The 21,433-nt window shown below is 42.5% G+C and overlaps 1 protein-coding gene across 3 annotated transcripts in view; it reads left to right on the top strand.

The window, feature by feature from the left end:
- osbpl8 (oxysterol binding protein-like 8) overlaps positions 1-21,433 on the top strand; it is a 105,211-nt gene that overhangs the window by 1,390 nt on the left and 82,388 nt on the right. The gene's annotated exons all lie outside the window — the stretch shown is intronic.

Here is a 21,433-nt window from a genome sequence, read left to right as displayed (position 1 = left end):
TTGTTCATAAGCAACAGAATAACACAAATATTAGTGTAGATGGTAAGAATTGGGCTAACCTTTATGTAGTTGGATCCAGGTTATTTGAGTCAATGGTGAAAACACCTGTCAGGCGTTTATTCTGTGTACCTTTCCCATTTTAGATTCTGCCCAATCCTGTATTTCCATATTTTCCATCCTCTGCATATTTGCATTTGAATGAAGGGCAATCCTAGACTTTACATGCCAAACATTTGTCCCATCAGCGAGGCTCGCAGTCCAGGGTCACAAGGACAAACAGGTCATTTGCCAGTCAAATGGAGTTTCCATTTGTCCCTTCTCAAGCTTGTTGCTTGCACTTTGCCCTGGCAGATATAATGCTTCATTTGAATGCAGTTTCAGCTTTGGGAACACCAGCATCGCATAGAAAGGCAAACAGCAGTAAATCCTTTTTGTTTGTTGTACAGGTCAAAGGTGATGACAAGGGTTTAATGTTTTAAGTGGTTTCATGTAAAAAATTATAGTCATAAAATGCTATTACATAATATACAGTCCACTTTTGTACCAACAGTACTTTTGTTGGGACAGGTGATAAAGTTTGAAGTAATTTTTTCTCAGTTTCACGACTCACACAGTGAAGGCGGCGGTTTAATAACAGCGAAGCTCAACATGCTCGAAATAGAAACAGTCAAACACAGCGCCGCATACAAATTTGTGTATCCTTGCTGCGGCTTTGTATTGTTTATTTATGTACACTCCACACCGGTGGGGGCGTATGAGGACAACCGCAACTTCGGGAAGCCAGAAGTAGCGATGACATAATCGTGGTGAATAACATTACAATGCAGAGTCCTAAGCCCTGATAAGTTTTTCCCACAAATGTGTCCCTTTGTCCCTATGAACCTGCCGAAATTCCCAACATTTCCCAACATGAATATAGGCCTCAGCTATTTCATATCGGCTCCCCTTCACTTGGAAGTCATTGGTATTCATTTGAAAGCAATAGTTCAGTCCATCATTAATACTAATCGTTAATTTAGCAATATATTTATATAAGATAGTTAAACAACCCTTTAAATGTGACAAGGGATGCTGCATGTCCAGTCGTGCCTCCACACTTTGTTTTACAGCATTGAAGAGTGTTGTCTTGTGTTTACATTAGCTTTCATGTGCTTTTTTCCCATTTGTTTGCACATGCATGAGACGTAAAAGAATGTGGGCAGGACGAGCTGTGATGCGGAGGTAGGCTACTTATCCAGAAACGGTTTGCTGAGCAGGAATGCTCTTTTTCAACAGTACCTTGGATTGACATTGGCGCATTTTCACATATTAATACCTGGGAGCCTGGTAGTACAACCACAGTCTTATACTATCGGCCAGTGAGCAGCTCCATAAGAGAAGCTAGAGGTTAAAGCATCTCTGTCCGTTTTCAACCTGGACTCTATTTTCCCATCATTTTTCACCATATCGATCTGACCAAAATCTTGTCAATATAGAGCTACCTAGCCTACGTCTTTCTTGCCTGAGCGTGCGGCTCTCCAATACAGTTCTAACAGACCGATGGATGCTCCAAATATTGAAGCCAGAAGCACTCAAAGCCTTGTATCAACCTTACGAAATTCAACATCCTCCACCACAGAAAACAGCTGGTCAGCCAAGGCGACGAATTCCCTAATTTTTTCAGTAATACCTTTTGCTTTGGAACTGTCACGGCCAAATTTCGTTGCTTTCGTAAAGACTACTGCCACAGATGGAGTCCACATGCTGATCGGGGTGTCGTGCTTTCAGGTGGTAAATTAAGTTTATAGCGGAGTAGTTCCTTGGTAATGTACCCCTCTCTTTCAGCAGAACAAGCTTTACAAATTGCTACTCTGCTGTCTGTATCAGAAACCGTGAAATAACTCCATACTGTTGCCATTATTGTGAGGCACTCGCACACAGTGCTAGAGATGCACATCATGTGACGTAAGCAGGAAGCACCAACAGCTGAAGAGCAACACCAGAACACTAGTTGCTGTTTAGTACGGCCAGTAAAAGCTGATCACCGATAGTGCTTATTTTGGCTGATACCAGTTTCAGTGCATCCCTAGTCGAGTCAAGTTTATTTGTATAGACATTAATCACAGTAACAGTCTCAAAGGGCTTCACAATGCCCACATTATGAAACTGCAAATGAAAACATCACCCCCAACCTTAGATCCTCGCTAAGGAAACGCTTCCTTCCTCAACAAGGAAAAAGAAAAAACAGAAACACCGTGTCTCTTTCTGCCTCCTGACCAACACCCGGTCCCACCCTCTGCCTGCTCTGTGACACCGCTACTGTTAGGAGTCATAATACATTTTTTGTTGCTCATAAAGTGTTATTGAAATGCCAAGGCCAGTGCATCAGTGCAGAGTAATCTTCCCAGCTGGGACACTCAGGCCACTGGCTATGGTTTGGGTGATTGGATGTATTTGCTCTGACAAACGCCGGATGTGCTCAAAGTGAGATGGTTGCCTCAAATTTCTTTTTCTATGGGGTTTATCCAATGGTTTAGGACAAAGTTGGCACAAATGAAGTTAAATTGATGTCTGCTTGCCTGTAGAATTGTGTAGTACAAAGGATTGAGCCTTTATTGGCAACAAGGTTAGCCGAAGCCTACAAATGAAAACAGCTTTTTTCCTACCCTACTGAAACTTTTGTTCGTAGCTTTCATTTAATTTTCTCAGCCTTAATTCTTTTGAGGAACTCTACTGCTGTTTGCACCTGTACCTCAAACAAAACTAAACAAACATGCCTTTAATTTGCACCTGTCTCTTGTGATGAAAGGGCTCTGTTAACTGTGATTTCTTGTGGCAGCCTTTTACCCGGTCCAGTGCAGTAGAGGATTTGTTATAATATAAAGGAGCGTGGGCGCTGAGCCCCTTAAGAGTTTCCCAGCCAATTAACTCCAGTGTCCACTCTCCTCAGGCCTCCAGAGAATGGCTTTGGATGTGGGGGAACCTCATTACAGCTGCCCAACTAAATGGCAGCTTCTTCCTAGGAACAGCACTGCATTGCAGAGAGTTCTGTTGGTTTAAACTTGAAAGAGTACAGAAAATGGGTAACGTCCAAGTAAAAAAAGTTTCAGGTAGAGCATTGGCTTGAAAGTCTTGGAACTGTAGATTTACAGTATCAACTCTCCAGTTACGCATGGTTTTCGAGGATTTGAGGATTAATTTGATTCTCTAACGTCAAATGTGTATTTCATTCATTAAACATAATCCAGAGGGATTCCACAGCGATGTGAAAGCCTATCCTGACAGTGATGGGAATGCCTGAAGCGTGTGCTGAGTTTTGCATTTTATTTACATTGTAACCCAGAATGACTTACAGTGAGTTCAGTGTCCTGCTCAGGTACATTTACAGGCACACTAGTAATTTGATCTTTTAAGAGATTAAGGCAGTACTCCGGCAGTACTCAGACTATTAAAATGTTCATGTACATGCCTTTAGCTGATTATCTTAATCAGAGTAAGCAGAACCCGGTTGACATACCTAGATGTCTGCTATCTTTTGATTTATTAGGGCATGTAAACACCAGATTTCTTTCGGTTTTTCCAAGCTATGCATGTCAAAAGTCATCAGACACAGTAACCAGGATGTACAGAGCAAGCAACATGGTGCAGTGGAGTGGCGAGCCGCAGACCGATTATTAAATTAATCGTAATGTAAACCGGGTTATTGGAGACATTGCGTTACTTCGAACCTTGTAAACGTTGTAATTGAATCATTGCTTTAAGCTGATTACACCCAGTAATGAGAGTATTGGCGTGCATGTTAACATACTCATAGGCTGTTGTAGGGATCAAACCTGTGATCTTCCACTTACAGGAGAGTCACTCTAACCACTAAACCCCTCTGCCTCCTAAGCTGATCTGTGATTCTAGATCAGTTCTTGTGTTAATTGAAACTTTTTGTTTGAAGGCTTAAAATCACTAGTAATGCATTCTACACAGCCTGGTCTTTGAATTGTATTCTTTGAAATAGTGAGCGTTTGAGCAAAGCCTCTGGAATAGCTCTGACTTCCCTTTAAGATAGAAAATATTAAGATGACTTCCTGAAAATATCCTTTAGGTTGATATTTGCCTTTTGAATTCATGAGGAACAGTCTTACCAATATAAAGTACGAAACAGTTAAGGCACAGCTTTCATGTTAGGCCACGTTTTACTGTGAGATGCACAAAAATATTCCCTACTCAGTGTTTGGGTTTCTCCATCTTCACTGTGGTTTTTGAATGACAAAGACTTTGACAGGGAGAATAAAGCCGCCCTCCAAATTGCCTGTTCTTATGCACCTAGGTTTGATCATAATGAGACCTGAGTCATCTTGGCTGTCTACAAATAGTAATGTGACTCAGCCCTGGCCTTACCCTCGTGCAGGAATCTTGCTTTGCTGCATGGCTGTCATTTCCAGCCTCCACACGGGCAGAAGACAAGGCTCCCAATCCACCCCAAAAAACCATTGTGTCTGAGCTCATGAGCTGAGTCAGCTGGAACGCCAATATTAAGCTAAGTAGCGTGGCTCAGCACAGGGTGTGGACCCGAAGGTGTAGCTATCGAACACACCTAGCATTGTCCTAGGGGGATTTCAGTAACACCACAGCAAGTCAGCAAGAAAAGAAAAACAAAAAGACAAATAGCTTGGATAAAATGTTTGACAGACAGACAGATGACCAGCTAACCATCTCTAATGAAGGACATGGAATGACTAGAATCCGCTTTCTGAACGGTTGGACGAAATGCGTCCCGGTGCACTTGTTCTTGTTCGAATACGTCAAAAACAGAAGCACTGCATTCTGATTCTGGCTTTGCCTTTGTTGGATTAACCTACTTTGTGTCTTTGGTAAGTCTTTTTAAAATAATCTCTAATTGAAATGGCTGTGAAGACATTTCTGCAGGAACAAAAGCACCACAGTGCCTCCAAAACAAGTATGTTACTGTTGATTTTGATCAAAAGTATTAGGTCAACTATTTTAGTGTTTGGACAAGTGCAATTCTGTTTCCTTTTCTTTTTTTTTAAATGTCCAGTGCTCTCGAGACTTTAGGTTTCATGCCCACCAGGAGGCTTTTTCACAGCTCTGGCTTCTTTCTCTCCTTATTTTCAAAAAGAAAAAATCACACTGTTGTGCTTCCCCAGAGCGCAGAGAGCTTAGCATGTTTTTAGCACAGTTAAAAATATTTCAACTTTTGGCAAAGTTTACAGCTACTGGCAAAGTCATGATCAGCAATTCCCCCAAACATCTATTAAGTGCTGCTAGCTAAAAAACAAGTGGATACAGGGGCGAATACAGGTAGTGGATCAACATCCTTATTTGTTGGAATGAAGAAGAGGGTGATGGGGTAACACCAAAACCACCATCATCACACTCATGAGCTCACACACAGAAATACATGCACAGCTCTGAAGTCCACTGTATTAAAGCTTACAGTGTTGTGCTTAGCTGCTCTTAAAGGGTGTCAAATTGCACATCAAGCCTCTGTGTCCAGCTCAGTAGGCTTTGTTCTTAAGCTGAAGGAGTTGTGAGTGTTGCACATGTTCTACTTTCTAGTGTCCTAATTCACTCACTCAACAATCAGACTGTATTGTCCTGTGCACAGCTGTAATCAGCCTGTTTGATACAGAGGGATGTTTTTGCTTTGATTTGATTGGCTCACCGTCAGAGAGAGTGTACGGTGGGACCAGCAGGGACAAAGTTTGAGAACAGGCAAAGACCAAAGACTGTGTATAACTGAGGCATTGAAATTGTCTCAAAAAGTTGCTGGCCAATGTGGCGGATGATTGTTTATCCACCAAAGACAAAATTTACCAGCATTTGGCACCTGTCAGGTGTTAATTTAGTTTATTTATTCCCCGCTGTTTGCAGAAGTCTCCAGGCTGCCACGGATCCGGCCGTAATAATCCGTGTTGGCTAAGCCCCGGCCGGGTGGAGGAAGGGAGAGTGGCTCTGATGCAAGCCAACATACTTATGTCAGTTGCATTATTTACGCACCGTAGTTCCATTTGGGCTGTCCCGTCTCTGAACTTGCAGATCTTTCTTCATAACTTGGTACAGTCACCAACTAGAAACCAGGAAGCTGAATGACTATGAAGCTCATCAGCAGAAGACATTACATTTGAAATTGAAGAGATTTTTTTTTTTTACCCATTCTATGATTTTACATTTTATTGCCAGATGATATAATAATGTCAAAATGTAAGAAAATGTCCCTCAAAATGGTTGAAAATATAATAAAACATGTTAATGATATAAATTAATGTAGGCTATACTGTGATAAAATCACATTATTACATTACCCATAACCATCATAAGGGTGTAACATTTTTAATTGACGATGCAATAATATTGACTAACAGTGTAATCGCTCATAAGAATAAGAATGTAATAACTCATGTTATGTTCATTGTTAGCCATTAATATTATTCAATTAAAAATGTTGCGGCCTTTATTAAGTATGTAATAATGTGATGCTATAACAATGACAATTTATTACATTTTCAACCCATTCAGAGGGACATTTTATTACATTTTGACAAGCTATTACATTATCCAGCAGTTACTACATTGGCAATTGCTACAAGGCATTTAGCTGATGCTCTTATCCAGAGGGATTTATAAAGAATGCAAATAGAATAAGCTTCAATTCATAGATGGCCAACATTACAAGCAGTCAGTCGTAATATAAGGATCAGAGCCATAATGCCCTGACAGTATTCCTGTATCTAAAGCCCCTTAAATTGCTAGGAAAAGAAATAAAATGAGAGCTGAAGAGAGAAATAGAAGTTAGTAGAGGAGGTGGGGTATGATCCAGTATGGAGAGGGTGGTATGAGGTACTTCCTGAAGAGTTGAGTTTTTAGTCTCAGATCTGATGATGCTTCTGGACAGATAACTCGGGTCAAAAGGCCTCCTGAGTCTCAATCTCTTCTTCTATTTCAGTCCAGCAGAGAGAAGGAAAACATGTAGTTGACAGATTTTCAGCCAACTTCTGTCACAACTTTTCAGTTTACATTCAATTTCAGTGTTTAAACAGGTTCAGCGTCTCTGTTTAAGGTATTTATTCGTGAAATGCAGTGTTTTTGCATGGTTTCAGGAAGAGTAGGTCCTTCTAATTCTTTCCTAAAAGCCGTGTTTTTCAGAGCACAGTCAGTGCATGTTCCTGTTGAATCCCCCTAGGCTTCTAAGATCTTCCCTCACCCAGACGTTATTTGACAAAGCATTTGACTGTCAAGATATGCTGGTCCCACCTTCATTTCAAATGGAGATTGCAGGGAGGTTGGGTCAGGGCTGCAATGAATTACTGATTATTCTGCTAGATATTGTAGCTCATTTTATATCAGCATCTTGACTCATTAAGTACTGTCTACTGGGTAAGAAAAGGCAGAATTAGTTGATTAAATATTACCAAAATCTGTAGTTAATACGACATTTCCAAATGTTAACAAACATAAAATACATGTAAAACTCATGTAAACCAATACATTTCAGAGTGAGGAAAACAAATCGAGCCATAAACAAAACCAGTCCCGGAGCAACAGTTTTTCTGTGTTACTGAGTACCACACTGCACACATGAATGTAATGTAACGTAAACAACTTCTGGGCTAGGTTTAGGCCTGGGCTGTACGGGGAATTGTTTCGCTCCATGGCTCCATTTTGCTCGGCTCTTATGTCTGTGCACTGTGTGCTTTTGAAAATTGTTCATTTTGTTTGTAACGGGAGTGTTTGACTCCTCTCCCTTAAGGACAGAGACTGTATTAGAGCCTGGCCGTGTTAAACTAAAGCAAATTAAATGTCCCAGCCTGTGCCATGTTTAATGTCTGAATTGTTTCCACTGTGTCTACTCTGTGGGCCATTTCTTCTTTGGTGAGGCAAAATTTATGCTTGTTTGTGTTCATTTCTGGGATGAATGTGAACCTAGACAAACTTTTAATTTTGTGATGAGATATTGGGGTTTCAGTTATCTGTTTTCCATGTTTTGTTTCCTCTTTTTATCACTGTGTTTTCTTTAAATTCCTTTCGCCGCTATCTTTTATCACTGTGTAGATAACCTGAACTTTGTAGGCCCATCTTCTATTCAGGTTGGGCAGGCTTTGCCAAGTCACCGGGTGAGGATTTGGGCTGATCGTTGCTCTGATTTAAAGTGGAGGAACCGGCCTCTCTCTTAAACTGAAAGGTTTTAAACTCTCAGGCAGAATTGGAGAATTAAGCCCTTGGCTGTGCTCGGCCCTCCGTCTCACTTACAAACTCTCGAACAACTTACAGTAAGTGTGTGCCACTTGTGGGAAAAATTGACTCCACCATTACACATTTTTGTTCTTTGTCACTGACTGCATCCTCATTAATCCCTTTGAAGATGACATTTCTTTCCACTCGTTTAATCTGCTCACATGGCCGTGAACGTTGTGCACCACCCGGCAAAGTCTAACCAGCTTCTTCAGTCTCTCATTCTCAACTCAAGCCATGTTGAGGCAAAATGTTTTCAGATGTGGGGAAGTAGGGAGGGAGATTATAGTTCAGGTGGGATTTGAACCTAAGCCAGCGACGCAGGGGCTTGAAACGTTCCACACCATAACGCTTCATGTTCTTTTTGGGGGAAAATAAAAACATTACCTGAGGTTCATCGTTTAATATCTTTAAAATCTAGAGAATCCCATTAATCATTTTGTCATCCGTGGACTTGGGTCACCAACTGTCCTTTTAAAAATACTGTCATTTGTTTTCATTTTATGCTTTCAAGAATTTTGTAGTAGCCTAGTTGAACAGTTTAAAGAGACTTTTATCGGCGACCAGTAGGAACTGCAACAACGTCAACAGGTCTCTGACCAAGCCCCACCCCTGGATCTGAAATTGACATGAAGAACAAAGTCACATTTTTGCAATAGAGGAAAATACGCTAGCTAATTATAGCTAGCATCCAACGGAAACATCTAGTGAAAAGGCAAAATATTACCATGCAAAATACTAGAATAATAATACTGCTTTGCCATTTTTGGCTTGAGAACAAGGCTTTTTAGCCTTCGTGGCGGAAACGCTTTGTGATCGCTCACTCGTGAAAATGCCAGTAGGTGGGGGGTAGATCTTTAAATTCCTGTGGGTGGGGAGATTTTCTTCCAAAACAGATTGCGGGCCAGAAAATGAGTTTTGAAAGCCAGCAATCTCAGCAGCTGGTGATGTAATCGTTGAGTCACTGGTCTTGATGAACAGTCTACAGACATGCGAACCCGATGAAGCTTTGGCAAAACGCGTTGTTCGCTACTTTAATCTGTCTAAATAAAGCAGTGCTATAAATTATGGTTGGCTTGGCTTCCCTTTGAGTGCGGTGGACTAGTCAAGATTTAGTCTACAGATATGTTTGTCATTTTGTGCCATGGAGCAATAAAAACCTCACTTATTACCCTCTTTAAGACATAGCACTTTATTCAACAGTAGTGATAATTTGTTTCAAGAGGCGGGGGATCTTAGCCCCTATGCCTTCTCTTAACACCCACTGCAAGCCAAGTCCCAGCACCCTTCTCCCCAGACTGTCTGCCTATCTGCTGCTGCCAGCTGGTCCAGAGTGAGCCGCTCCACCAGGGGCTTCCAGCTCCATGCAACTGTGTAATACAATTAGTCCAGCCAGTGGAGGGTGAATGGGAGAGATAGAAAGAGGAATGCTTCTTTCTTTCCATCATGGAAGGAAAAGGATTATGTTTAGACTAAGAACATAGATGTTTTTTGTCCTTCATTTTGCTCTCATTTTGTGGGCGCTGTGTAGCTTAACAGATAGTGTATGCAGGCTTCCCAATGGCCATGAAATTTCTTGAATATCATGGAGTTTTTTGTTGTGATTTTCCGACAGGGAAATTTAGGGAATTTGATAAATTCTCTGGGGAAGTCAAAGAATCTCAGGGAATTTTACAAACTGTGCCACTTGACAGCAATTTAGCAGAATAGATCTTACAGCTTGTCTCACACATTCATTGTATTAGCTACTGGTTTTCAGTCCAGCTGTAGTGGAAATCAGACTGCTCACCTGAAAACAAGAAAAACAATGTAAACACACAAAGACGGAATACAATTTTGGGCCATGGAAGCACTTCGACTTCGTTATGGAACGTAAAGAAAAAATCATGGAAGTTTAGTACACATGAGCAAGGCACTAACACCCCCCCTTCCCACTTGCCAAAAATGTATGCACCCATGATACTGTAGGGCGCTTTGGATAAAAGCATAAAATGTCCTGTTATGATCTGTCAGTTTAACCAGGTGTTGATCAGCCTACCTGCTGCGTTCACTGACTCCACTGTTTGTCGTTACTCAAATGCCCATGGCTATGCAGTAGTGATATACAGTTTGTGCATATTGTGTGTGTGTGTGTGTGGTGTAGTATAGTGTGTCCTTTCCCAGCTTCTCTGACACAACAACCTCAGCTCTGACCTGCCTCTTCCTCCCCAGAGGAACACACAGCTGGATGCTTTTGTCTACAGCATGTTTCTCCTGCAGCTGGTGCAGCACGCACACACACACACACACACACACACACACACACACACACAAACACACACTCACAAACACATCCACACCCCCCACATATCACACACACTAATCAAATCAGAGAGGCAGCTGTTAGCCAAGCGAACACACTGCTTGAGGAAGAGTGTGCTCATGTTCTTGATGTTACAATGAAAGGCAAAGCGACGACCTCTCCTTCATGTCCGCCATGTTCCTGCATCTTTCTTAAAAAGGTAGCGCCTCTTCTGCCGTCTCACAGTTTACATTTTAAGCATTTAGTTGATGCTCTTATCCAGAGCGAGTTACAATGAGTGCAGCAGAAGAATAAGATTCAATTCCTAGATTGCAACCAATAGGAATGAGCACAAGAGTCAGAGCCAGACAATATTCCTGTGGCCCCACAATGATGGTATCTGATGTAAGAAATAGGAGATAAGGAGAGAGGTAGAAAAGATGCATTTTATCCTTATTAAGAGACACGAGATTGTATGTTATGGACGTTATCAGAGTGTAAAATTAACGGCATCCTGGTGGCATTATGTACCTGTAATGTCCTGGGTTTGAAGGTTTGAATCTGGCCCAGGACCTTTCTCGCATGTCAGCTCCCCTCTAAATCGTTCCTGACTCTCTACTGTAGACTGTCAAATACAAAGCAAAAATGCCAAAACGAATTTAAGATTATTAAGCTTAGTTCAGGAGGATAAAGATTTTCTCACTGTTCTGGAAATTGAGCCATTTTGTCTCACAATGGGCTACTTTTACTGCATGATAAAGTGCTTTGCAAAAAGGCATAAAAAAAAACAAGGTGTAGTAAAATATACTTTAAAGGAGATTTAAAAAAAATTAGGGTAGTGCTTCCAAAAGAAAAAGTGATTAAAACAGAAGAGTAACAAAAACATCACATGAAAAAATCACATTAAATAAAATCTATACAAGTGCGCAATTTAATAGATGATTAATTTCCGGAGCCTTATTGTGACCGAATTTTTGCCTACATGCAGTCTTGCTGTTGTCCACTAATGGGCGGTACAATCTGCCAGGGCCAGTGTTCCCCATTGTGTCTTAGTCATGTTTTGTTTTTTTGTTTTTTTGTGTTTGTTGACATGGGTCACCAAAAGGTCACAGGTTTGATTCCCTCCGGTAGGAAAAGTAGAGTCTGGGTTGAAGCAGCAGCCGCCTGCTGGTCATGCAGGTTCATCTCTCCTGGCTTTCCCAGTCCTGTAGACGGGTTGTAACTGGTGAAGTGACCGGTAGGGAAGTCGTCCTCTCTGTTGTTTCACGTACACAGAGGGAGATTTACCGCTGCCTCCCGACAGCCCCGCAGCGCCAGCCTACATTTCAGAGGAGGAGGGAGGGAAAACATGGTGATGTCATCTCTATGTCTCTCTCCCTCCTGCTCTCTCTCCCTCGCCTCTCTCTGAGGCTGTGGTGTGACAGTACTAGTGCTTTCTGCTGCTCAAGCTGCATGAGGTAGGTCCTCTGTTTGTACCCCCCCCCCTCCCCCCTCCTCCTGCACACGTGGATGGTGCACTGGTGTGGTTTCATGCTTGTGTGTGTGCATGGGCAACAAAGGCATTTAATGTGCTTGCCTTTTTAAATGTACCTGCTTTTGTTTTCAGATGAGCATGATTTGGATGACTGAGGTGTGTTTATGTCTGTGTGTGTGGAATAATCTCACTCTCCGTAGCTTATTTCAGGTCTGTAACACTGTGTGTGTATGTGTGACTGGCTATGAGAGCGCGTGTGTGTGTGTGTGTGTGTGTGTGTGTGGGAGGGCTCCGTTGGGGTAGCAGATGCTAATACATTGAGGTCACGTCAGATGTTAGATTCACACTCCTGATACCCAGCTAGGTGCTCAGAGTGTCTGGTGTTAGACTGCAGATAGCTGTCTATATCCCAGGCTGAGCTGAATCACATCAGTCCAGCCGCCAACAGCAAGATCATGTCGAGATGATACGAAAAGAAAAAAAGAAATCCCTTCTACCTCTCCCTGTAGCTCTTATTTTATTTCTTTTCGTTGCACTTTTGTCTTGAGGAATATTGTCTGTGGCTCTGAACTTTGCTCTCCTTACTACTGGTTGCTGGTAGTGTCAGCAAAACATCTAAAATGCATTTAAAATGTGAATGGATGTATTCTAGGGCTGAATGTGCCAGCATCTCAGTCTCACCTTTTTTCTCTCTTCTCTGTTATGCAAGAGGTACCTCTCTCTCTCTCTCACTCTCTCTCACACACACACATACTCTTTTAACTGTGTGCGTCACACACATTTTGGCTGTGCAGCTCTGTATCTGCTCTGTGGTTCTCTTCTCTGAGCTGTTTCTCTCTCTCTCTCTGGCAGGGATGGTTTTGTGTTGTCAGTCAGTTAAAAAGCCACACAGCTGTAGTATTTCTCCTCTGAGGTCACCACAGTCTCCTTGACACCTTGTGAGTCCAGGCCGCCTCCTTCTCATCTTCCTCATCAGTATTCTCCTCCACATCTCCCTCCTGTGGATCAGATAAGTGGGCGTTACTCCGCGCTCAGCAAAGATTTAGATGCCTTGTTGCATTTTAAAGCATAATATAGTTTTCATTTTGCAAGCTGACACACTTGGTGCTGTCGCTCCAGATGCCAGGCTCTCACAGTCTAACAATCATTATAAACAACTTGCTGAGGACACACTGCTTGCTTGAGGTTCGAAGTGAAACGATGGATGAATGTCTGTAAAATCCCCTATAATGCTAATATTATCATGGATTGTGGGGACTATTTTCAGCAGTGCTTTGCTTATTTCTGGTGGCTGAGTTGGCAAAACACAAGGCAACAAAAGGCTCCAGAATGAGTCAAGATTATTTTTATGGCATTTCTGCTTTATTGGATAGTCACTGTGAAGAGAAACCACAAAGAGGAGAGAGAGAGGGGAGGGGATGGCGTGTGAAAAAGGTCTCAGGCCGGATTCAAACCCAACATGTCTGGGTCTGGGCCAAAGATTACCTGGAGCTCTAAAACAGCTTGTTCAGAAATCCATTTTGGACGTTTCTCTCTCTTAAGCAATTATCGTCTACGATTTGGAAATTGCAGAAGAATCACATTGCGATTTCGATTTTTTTCCATTAATTGTTCAGCTCTAGTATGCGGTGCGCGCCTTAGCCGACCGAGCCACCAGCACGCCCCCGACTTGCTTTTTGAACTTAGACAAGGCACATATTGGTTATGTAAAAGCATCTTGAATTCATGAAAACAGGATGTACTCAGCGACAAGGTTTAATCTACGCTTCAGGATCTGCTGCCAGAAGATTTTTAATTATCCTGCAGTGCTGTAAAATCTGCATGTCTCTCCACATGTTTAGTTCTCAATCTCATAGTCTACTGCCTATTGTATGTCCTGCACTGTCCCCTTCCACTGAATGTGGTCCTGTTGTCCATGTACCATGTGTGCCAGTGTGTACTTTTGTCATTGTGTCAGTTGTTGTCAGTAGATTCCTGCACCAATGACGCCAAGGCCAATTCCTGTACATTTATTATCCTTGGTGAGGGGGAAAAGAATCATTCTCATTCTGGTAAAACGGTGTTGAATTCCCAGTGGTCTTCCTGTGGCATGGCAGTCCTCTGCCTCTACTTACACGGTTGATTAATATTCCACACACCCTGACCTACATGGATTAATTCTGTTTAAAGATGCCTCCCCTCGAGCACACCACCGAACTGGGACAGGCAGAAGATTACATTCCACCAAACGGCCTGAATTTCCCTTTTCCCCCCCTCCTCTTTATTCCTGTGGTTTCCACCGGGAACAGAGTGTTTCTGAAAACTACACGTTGTTGGTCCATCAGCCCCTGGTTCCCGACGAGCTGACATTTCCAACGTAGCATCGTGTTCGATTTGTCTCCATGGGAAATCTCATCCAGACCGCTCTGGCTATTTTAGCCTGTGAAAAATGACGCTTGGTACATTTCAGAGCTCTGCGTGTGTGTGTGTGTGTGTGTGTGTGTGTGTGTGAGTGAGTGAGCTCGGAGAAGTGTGATGATGGTGGTTTAATTAGGGGACAGAAAGCTCCAGAAGGAAGCAGTCTGTCATCTGTCTTCATATGTCTGTCTGCTCTATATGTGACACTCTTCTTCATTCCAGAATAAAGAATATTGATTTACCCTCTTTTGCATTTTAGTCATTTAGCTGAATCTCTTATCCAGAGTGACTTGCGTTAAATTCAACAGTAGAATTAAACTTAATAAACCTCAGTTCCTAGATCACCAAGCTTACAAGTAAGCAATAGTAAGGAGTGCGAGGGTCAGAGCCACAGTGACAATTTCTATGTATTCCTGTAATCCTGTGACTCAATGTAAGAGCTAAACAGATGCTTGTAGGAAACACTAGCCCTTGCTGTTGTTGTTTCTAAGTGAGTATTCAAAGCCTGTTGGGAACACGGCACTCTTTTGATAAAAGTTTAAATATTTTAAAAGTTACAATATGTAGCTTTTTGCCTTGAGGCAGGAAGTGTGTTGTTATTCCCCCCTTAGTTGGGCAAGTTTCCTTACCAAACCCTTGTCACTCATCTTGATGAGCTGTCTACTTTGAAATGGCATCTATCCCGAGGCTGAGGTAACCGGCTTCCGTAAAGCCCCCACAGGTGCTGAAGAAGCAGACGGTGAACTCACATTGAGTTCACTGTTCATTTCTTATTTCTTTCTGCCGTTGTTGCTATGACTTCTCACCTTGATAGCCCCAACCCGGCTCACTGCTGGCCACGCCCATACGACACTCGCCAAACAGCAAACCGTATACGCTCCAAAATATCCCCAAAATCATTGAAAAGACAATTCCATGCAAGCAGGGTATTTAGGCATGTACACACAGGGTCACAGACTAATAATGTGTCTTATGTCCTGATTATTTATTGTTATTTTTATGTAAAAAAAAGTTGCATTTTTAAAGCATTCTGAGCTCTCAGCTAGTGTTCTGCGCTCTAAAAACACTCCAACCTTTCAGCTTTCATTCAGGAGCGTGCAGCAATGTCCAGCAACATATCTTTTCCATTGAAAGTAGTGAGAAGAAGAAACCAGTGCTGTGAAAAGAGGTTGTGGTGGAGAGGCATCCTTACAGCTGCATCATCACTGGGTTGAATTCGAGGGTATAGAGGCCTGTCCTAGAGTGATTAGAGAGGGGTTACCAGTCACAGCAAGGAGTGACAATAAAAGGAGAAATTTTAATCTCAGAAAAAACATAGAGATCATAACATTGTGTGCAGTGGTAGGGTTTTCAAATCCTGCTATTGAAATGGGGAAAAAGATGAGGGACGAAGATACGATACTGTCACAATCTACTTTTGTTATTGCTCATCTGCCGTGGTGGTATGTCCCTCTTAACCGCTGGTAATCACCTTCCAGACACTCAGTAACAGCGGTGACAGGCCTCTATAGATCTGTCCCTCTGGCTGTCACTGAGCGCTGCCGCCTCCTTTTGAGGACGGACAGTCGAATCACTCCAATCAGCTTAGGATCCTGAAATGATTGCTGTCCTTCCCCGCCCTTCAGGGTCGAGTGGCATCAAGTGGAGCTGCACAGTTAATCAGAAAATAATAAAAAATTGCAATATTCACTGCTGCAATTTCCAAATCACAAGGGTTTTTTTTATATGCTGAAAAATTGTGATAGGCAGTCTCAACAATCTAAACATTTGTTGTTGCTGTGCCGAATCCTTGGAAAATCCTTCATTATCTACAAGCCAAGGATTAGCATCTACTGTAATCTTGCATCCCGCAGTGTCTCCTAAGTACAAAATAATAAAACTGCATTAACAAATGCTTGGTCTACATGCATCACAGTTCATGTCGGAATATCTGTGCGAGGCACCTGAATCATCTCCTGTTCCTAATGTTGGTAAAAATGATAATATAATAACATTTATTTATATAGCACTTATCTAAAACCAGTTTGCAAAGTGCAAAAAGTATATTAAAAAGGAGATATGGCAATATCCCCTTGGGCAAATGGCAAACATTTAGGTAATTGGTTAAAAAAAAACCCCACAAGAAATAATACAAGATTAAAACATCGAAACAATTAAATGAAATCCGTAAAAGCAAGTGTTTAAAAGTGCATTTTCAGAGGTAATTTAAAAGACAGACTGAGACAGCTGCTGACCCCCCAGTCTCATACCCATTTTGGTTCCATATCAATATTTAAACCAGAATCGTGACCTAGAGGGACTTGGCCTAAATAACTCATTATGGGGGTCAGTGTTAGTACCACCACTCAGCACCAGGCATTTTGTGTCCTCATTCTAACATCTATGTTTTTACATTGGTCATATTGGTGTTGCCTCATAATCACACCCCCTGGCTTATGTAGTCTCTGACAATATACAGAGGCAGCGATGGTGGACAACTGCACTAACTGCTCTTTATAGATCTAGCCTGCTTATCATCTTAAGGGAATTAAGGCTGTGTACCAGCAGAACAAGAGAGAGGATGGTTCAATGCGGTCAGCGTTTCCCAAAGGCTCCTGGGGTATTTGTGGTGGTGGAAAAACATTGTCGAGTGGTGAAAAAGACTGTGGATGACTGCAAGGCAACAAATACTGTTAATGTGTTACCTTCTGCCTTGATAATGTGATCTATGTCTCTGCACATGATCTGTACACATTTTTGTATATGAGCAGGCAGATATTTCTGGACACGTTTTCTGTACACATGTTACTCCCATCTGTAAATCCGATGATGTGAATAGATCACAATGCACATTTGCACATCTGTATATCCAATAATGTGGATAGCCAGTGGTGCACATTTACACACGCTCCAATTATGCTCTTGCACTGGACTGTTAATTTGTAAATCTGTCAACTGCAAACAACACTTAATCTGTAAATTTGGCAATTTAGTGAGAATTCCCTCCAGACAATAGGAGGTAGATGAAGACATTAAGACACTCCAGATTAAATCTTCAATTTGTTTTGTTTATTGTATTTTTATCTTTGTCATTTTCTCCAACTAAACACGACACAAGGTGCTTTCACTGATGAGCACACCTTCAGCCAGAGAGGAGGAACTAATCAGTGAAATGCACCGGCTGTGGTGTTTGGTTTGAATGAAAACCTGCAGACTGTTGCACTCCATGGTACATGGTTGCCTATCCATGCTTTATTGCATCAGTTGGGGAGAAATTAATTTGTGATGGGACTGCCTGACTACAATTAATTCACCCTGTGTGGAGCAAGTAGTGTGATTAGTTGAAGAACTGAAACCTTGTTCTTCTGACAAAAAATCCAGGGCAAACAAGGCTGAGGTCAGGACCTGACTTGGACAGACCTTGGTTCTGTGTCCAGTCCACCAAACAACCCCCCTTTTTTTTTTTAAGTGAACAGCATTAAACAGATACTTGTGTGAAGCAGTGGTTGTGGCTCTTCTTACTAAGCGGCAATTGAAAACCCATTTTAAGTATGAAATATTTCTGCCGCTCAGTGCTTTTGATCGCTGAAAACACATAAAAATAAAGCTAAAAAGAAGCCAGTGCGTGGAAGAGAGGTTCCCGGTGGTCCTGCAACCTTGGCACAGAACCTGCAGAGAAATCCCTCGGTCGGTGCTCCCTGCTCGGTCGCGGGGCCACTGCCAAGCCACTATTTAGGATTCCCTGTCCGTTTGCCCTCTGTCTTTGGCAGTGGCTCACAGCTCTTAGCTCGTAGACTGCTGTGGTACGACCGAGACAGATTGTGATGGGGTGCCGTGCCAGCTAATGAGCAGGGGCAGAGAAAAGGTGAAGACCCCCAACACACCCATAATTATGAGAAGCCGAGCAAGCGTTTGGTATGAAATTTAAAAAGGTTAAAACTGGCAATATGCGCATACTTATAGATTTGATTGATGGTGAGGTCAGAATTTTTCGGGTGGTATCTTGTAACTGTCTTTCACCTGCGCTGTCTTCCCTTGTACTGAATATGAGATGAAAGTTCACGATCTGGGGGAATTGTGTAACCCAAAACAAACAAATATAGGGCAACTGCAGAACTGTTTTCTATTCAAGCATCCAAAAAAGTCACAGTCTTCAGCTGCAACAGGCACTGAAACTTGTCTCGCTGCACTCATTGTCAGTCCCTCTGGATAAGAGCGTCAGCTAAATGTCTAAAATGTACGTCAGTGGCAACAGAAATAAATTGGATCGACACTTTATGTATCCCAGAGGGACATTCAATTGTCACTGCTGCAGCGCACTCGAGATGCAATAAACATAACAAAGCGCTATAGTAAAAGCTAATGGCAAAAATTGAAATCTAAAAACGAATCCTTGTTTACCTCCTACACGCTGCTACAAAAACAATCTGAGGGGCAACACAAATATACTCCGGTCTCAAGCCTGCATTGTCTGCTGTTTCCCCACCTCATCTGTGTGGTAGCTGCTCCAGGCTGAGTCATAGACGGTGATTGCTAAAGCTGGTTTTGAAGAAGAGTGGAAAGCATCTGTCTCTCTGTGACGGGTCCTTTTAGAGTCGAGGCCAGATGAAGTGTCTGTGCTGGCTGAAGTCGATAGGTTGCTGGAGCACTGGAGCGTTACAGTAGTAGGAACGGCAGGTATAGAGATTTACTGACCGTCTGAGATTTACTGTCTGAATGCCGGGATGTCCTGCGGTCTGTCTGACCCCATTTGCACCTGGTATTAAAATGCGATCTATATCTGAATATAGTATGTGGATAAGGAGGAACGCACGTTAATGCAAAGGTGTAAAAAAGCACAGCAAGCATTGCAATTAGAAAGTGATTGGATCTGTCATACCACCCTGGGAGTAATCGGATCTCAGCCAGGTGGAAATTCAATCTCTACAGTGAAAGAGAAGGAGAAAGTATTCACCAACAGGGTAGAAATGCCATCGCCGCGGGTAAAAACATCATCACCGTGCCTCCTGCTAGAGTCGTAGAAGACGATCCTTCCACGGCAAAGGAAAGTGAGTCGGCCTTCTGTGTTGTTTTTTGCCGCCACTTCCCCGCTTACTCGCCTGCTTTGCATAATGCATGTGAAAAAGGTGCTCCGATCACAGTGCACACCGAATACAAAAAACGAGAACACATATAAGGTGTCAAAGGCCGTGATCGGATCATTCATTATGCAGATAGTAGCCTATGTCCAGATGCAGATCACAGTTTAATATCAGGTGTAAATGAGCTCTCTGCCTGTCTGTCTGATTCTAGGTACCTGGTACATTTTACATTTGTATTATACATATGAAACCTGTTAAATAAACTAGTAAATGAAAATACAATTGTCTCTGAATAGTCCCCTAGAGCTAGTCTGCTGCCACCTTTCTGGGGAGCCTCATGTTTCAGGAAGAGGTGGTTTGTGAGGGGGGAAAAGAACAACATCACCACTTCCTTTTTGGGCAGATGGCAGTGTCATTTTTGCCGTCTGATGTGCACCAACTTTACTAACCTGTTAGCCTTTTCAGCTCACACATTGTAGACCACTCACCCCTAAACCTGATGAACAAACAAAGTACCCGGACATGGCAGTGAAGTATGAATCCAGTACTAGTACTAGTAATCTCCAAAAATAATGAGTCTGTGTTATGTTGATATATGGTTTGAAATGCAGTAAAATAATACTTGTATGCTTTGTTTTACTACTATCAGACACATTTATAGTTATATTGATTGTTGCATGCTAGCAACAAAACCTCATGGTTGTACAAATGGACCTTGTGATCATTTGGAGCATTATTTTCCTAGGAAACATGTAATGTGATCTTACTCTGTATCAATGCTGAGTCCTGATATAATGGCTTGAAACTCGAGTACCACCTCTGGAAAAGCTTTACTACTGTTTCTCAAATTGGACAGTGTAAGCACCTACACCTACTACAACACAAGCCAAGCCTATTCTTATTTCCTCGAGTCACGTCCGACTCCCTGCACCCCTTTTCCTTTTACCGCTACTCTGTGACTTCCGTGAATTGAACTTGAACCGTCCTTGCCACGTCCCCAGGGGGCAAACATGGCTGTCACAGTTTCAGAGCTCTGACTGGTCCTGATGAGATTGCCCTTTCTGATGATCAAATTACTGCTTTCAGTGCAGCGGATAAAGGCAAGCGGGGGCAAACAAAATTATATATATTTTTAACCTTTTATTTATCCAAGAAAAGGTGACTGAACATGGCTGTTTATTTTTTCAGCACCACTTTGCTTCACAAACCACCCAGTACAGCCACAGTCTTCTATTGTTGGCCACTGAGCAGCTCCACTGAAACAACTGGGTGTTCACTACTATAGCCTGGTTCCAGACTCCTGAATCGCATCCCGCCCACTCTTCAGATTTTGTCGAGCGAGAGAGTCAACGGCTTGTTCTTGCTCGGAAATCACCCCCTTAACCAACATATTGTCTTTGCAAAGACGATATTTTGTCAAATTGGACTGACATTCTTGGTAAAGTTGGTAAATTAGCTGGCTAACCATGGATGTAGAGGCTAACTGGCTGCAGCATCAGTGTGACTGAAGTAACGTCAGAGCAGCCGGATACATCAGTCACTAGTGATTGGTTAGGGGGAAAATCTAAAACGGCTAACTAGGATCTCAGGCTGAATAATGGACTGGTAACAAAATGGCCATTCAGTCTCAATATCAGGCTAGTACTTTACTCAAGGGTGCCTCAATGGTGGCTGTATAGGGAGATGGGAGCATTTCTCATTTTCTTTACCCACACAGATTTTGCAATGCCAATCCAGGGATTTGCATTGGCAACCCCCAGGTCATAATCCTGCTTCTCTCTCTACTAACCTCTTGTCTACTGCTGCCCCACATAGGCATACAGTGATCTCAGGGTGAGGCGTACGCTCAGGTAGGGCCACTGGGTCGACCCATTCAAATATCCACGCAAAACAGCAATCAGCGTAAGTGGCTGCCTCTTATCATCTTGAAAGCGTTTGCGGGACAGACACGTGTTGGCAGGCAGCTGCTCCGCCCGAAATAATCTCCCCAAAAGCATA

This window comes from Centroberyx gerrardi, chromosome 24 (assembly GCF_048128805.1).
Source record: "Centroberyx gerrardi isolate f3 chromosome 24, fCenGer3.hap1.cur.20231027, whole genome shotgun sequence".
Classification (NCBI taxonomy): Eukaryota; Metazoa; Chordata; class Actinopteri; order Beryciformes; family Berycidae; genus Centroberyx; species Centroberyx gerrardi.
This window is presented reverse-complemented; position numbering and strand designations above follow the sequence as displayed.